The following is a 3,701-nucleotide window of genomic DNA, read 5'->3' as shown; positions in this document are numbered from 1 at the left end:
CATTACAACTCTCATTCGGGATTTTGTCCTGTCTTTTTGCTTCTTTGCTGTTTCACCTCTCGTTTAATATTTTGTCCTGTCTTTTTGCTTCTTTGCCGTTTCACCTCTCCTTCGGGATTTTGTCCTGTCTTTTTGCTTCTCGGCCATTACAACTCTCATTCGGGATTTTGTCCTGTCTTTTTGCTTCTTTGCTGTTTCACCTCTCGTTCAGGATTTTGTCCAGTCTTTTCGCTTCTTTGCCGTTTCACCTCTTGTTTGGGAGTTTGCCCTGTCTTTTTGCTTCTCTGCCGTTTCACCTCTKCTTCGGGATTTTGTCCTGTATTTTTGCTTCTTTGCTGTTTCACCTCTCGTTCAGGATTTTGTCCTGTCTTCTTGCTTCTTTGCCGTTTCACCTCTTGTTCTGAATTTTGCCTTGTCTTTTAGCTTCTTTGCTGTTTCACCTCTCGTTCGGGATTTTGCCCTTCCTTTTCACTTCTTTGCCGTTTCACCTCTCGTTAGGGATTTTGCCCTTTCTTTTCACTTCTTTGCCGTTTCACCTCTCGTTCGGGATTTTGTCCTTTCTTTTCACTTCTTTGCCGTTTCACCTCTCGTTCGTGATTTTGCCCTGTCTTTTTGCTTCTTTGCCGTTTTATCTCTCATTCGGGATTTTGCCCTGTCTTTTCGTTTCTTTGTCGTTTCACCCAGACAAGGTGCACCTATCCTGGGTAACATCCTCGTCATGTGCCCCTGTCTCCCTGTTTCTTAGTTTGGACCCTCGCTGGACCCCACCAACACCTGCCAACATGCCCAGACAAGGTGCACCTATCCTGTGTAACATCCTCGCCATGTGCCCCTGTTTCCATGGTTCAACATGCCACCTATGTGAGTGCTGGGGAACAGTTGGGGATTGGGTCTCTTGCTCAAGGACACCACCACATGTGGGCATGGCGGGGGTTCAGCTGCTCTACCACTACACCACAGCTGCCCTCAACTTGGGTCCAATTTGGTTATAGATACAGAAGGGGTTTTAGGTTTCAGGTGTATCTACCTTCAAAGATCGTGTCTTTTTCCGTTCATAGAGAGGAAAATTTATTTGATTTTCCAGAGAGATGGGAACATCAAATCCAGTTTTCACTTTCTGTGTCATGATCTCACTAGTCCAGTTAACCACATTGGAGCCCTGGATGTTTGTAGTTATTTTGTTCAGATTGTCCCACTCAAGGTGAAACACGTCGTTGCCCTCACCAGTGATAATTTGTGGACTGAAAGAATAGAAAATCTCATCTCTCTTGGATTTCTTTTTTGCTGGATCAAACTGTTTATACTCACCATTAATTTCTTCCTTGTGTTTCTTTGGCATTATTAGCAACAATCAGCCTATATTTATAGAAACTTTTAACGTCCCTTATTTTTTAACATTTCAGACTGATGAAAATTAAATAACTGTCTAAACCCTCATGCCAACGCCTATAACAAATTGCCAGAATAATTTAAAGGGTGTAGTTTAGAATTTGATAGTTTGTGCTTAGAACCAGTTCTAATGGTAGCTTGACAATTTGCAAATGTGTGTCGACATCCAAGATGGCTGACAAAATCAAATCCTGGCAAGTTGTTTTGAAGTAAAAAAAAATATGTGTAGCCTATAAAACATTTTGTAGTTAGAAATGATCACAGTTGCCATGCATAAAGCGAGCCAACTTGACACGTCATCGAGAAAAGCTGAGATTGCCCTGGAAATGCCATTGTAATTGAACGACTATTGATTTTCCTTCATTTTTCCATTTATTTGGGTGACAGTGCTTCATAAATCCTCCAGTCATGTCACTACCCATCTACATTAACTCCGCATGCCAAAATGGAACCCAAACTGGGGTCATTTGCCTCTGCACAATGTCTAGTTAAGTCAATATGTTGATTTTACATTCTCTTTTTTGCATTTGTGGAAATCCAGGTCGGCAAACAAAATGGCACAATAAACATACGTGTGACAAAATTTCAAGTGGATATCATCAACTTCTGTTTACTATGCCTGTTGAAGATTATAAATATCCAAAGCTTTGAAAAAACGATCAATAGGGTGTACAGGGGAGATACTCCTGCGATTCAGTTTAGGCGAATTTTAGCATTTTTTTGGTGTTTACTCCAGCTATTATGCATCAAACATGATATAATCATAGGAATCTCTTTTTCAACATATGACCCATGAAAAGACAAAAATAAAATGGGGTGAATGGTGTCTGTCAGATGTATAGTTTAGGAGCTATGTTGATTTAAAGTTTTCATTATTCACAATGGAAAATCCAGGTCGGCCATTAAAGATGGTCAATAAAAACATATATGGGACAATAATTTGCTCTGGGGCCAACACAATCCACTTACTAGACACCTTAAGGAGTACAGAAAGTTAGGTTAAAAAAATATATCTTTCGGGTGCATGGGACCACCCCCCCACTAGACTAAATAACATTTTTGTCTTTTTGCCCTCAGACTCCTTGGAGTGCTTCAGTTGTCCAGAGGACTTCTGGACTGGCCCCCAGCGTGACCTCTGTGTTCCTAAGCAAATTGAGTTCCTGTCCTATCAGGAGCCTCTGGGTAWCTGTTTGAKAACCACCTCACTGCTGGGAACATTTATCTGTGCAGTTGTTCTGGGGATCTTCATCCATCATCYCAGCACACCTATAGTGAGAGCCAACAATTCAGAACTGAGCTTCCAGCTGCTGCTGTCTCTAAAGTTGTGTTTCGCTGCTGTTCATTGGACAACCCCGACTGTGGACATGCCAACTGAGACACGCAGCGTTTGACATCAGTTTTGTACTTTGTGTCTCCTRCATCCTGGTTAAAACCATGGTGGTTCTGGCTGTGTTCAAAGCCTTCAAACCAGGAGGTGGAGCTAGTCTCAAGTGGTTTGGTGTTTCCCAGAAGAGAGGAACAGTTTTAGTTCTCACCTCTGTCCAGACAGTGATCTGCACAGCTTGGCTTGTCTCCTCCTCACCTGCTCCATGTAAAAACACTCAGTACCACAATGACAAGATAGTTTATAGTTGGCTCCACCTTTAGTTTTTCTGMGTTACTGGGTTACATTGGCTTTCTTGCAGTGCTTAGTTTTGTTTTAGCCTTTCTGGCCAGGAGTCTTCCTGACAACTTTAATGAGGCCAAACTCATCACATTCAGCATGTTGATCTTCTGTGCTGTGTGGGTGGCCTTTGTTCCTGCTTACATCAGCTCACCAGGGAAATATGCAGATGCAGTGAAGGTGTTTGCCATCCTAGCTTCAAGTTTTGGCCTCTTGGCGGTGCTGTTTGGACCTAAATGCTACATAATCCTGTTAAGACCTGAGAGACCTGAGAGAAATACAATGAAAGCCATCATGGGGCGAGGAACTGATTAGAGAAAAAACATGATTCATTTTATCAGAATGAATTTTTTATCATGAACAAATGATCGTTTATATATTTTTTTGTTCTGAAAAGTTGTTTTTTTTTCTAATTCTTTTTAGAAAATCACACTTTTGTTGCAACTCTTTGCAACAGTTTTTTCTTGTAACTACCTCACCTATGATTGTTTGTTTTTCAAATAAAGTACAACTGAGTGTCATCAAGAATTCAAAGGAATGAACACTCAGGCACACATTGAAATTTATTATAGTACTTCTACAAAAATAAAATTTAAAACATTGTAAATTTAAGAACACCTTAAAATGACTAAGTACTACAGTTTTACAC

Source organism: Austrofundulus limnaeus, unplaced genomic scaffold (assembly GCF_001266775.1).
Source record: "Austrofundulus limnaeus strain Quisiro unplaced genomic scaffold, Austrofundulus_limnaeus-1.0 Scaffold1432, whole genome shotgun sequence".
Taxonomy (NCBI): domain Eukaryota; kingdom Metazoa; phylum Chordata; class Actinopteri; order Cyprinodontiformes; family Rivulidae; genus Austrofundulus; species Austrofundulus limnaeus.
The sequence above is the reverse complement of the archived record's forward strand: the minus strand, read 5'-3'. Positions refer to the sequence as shown.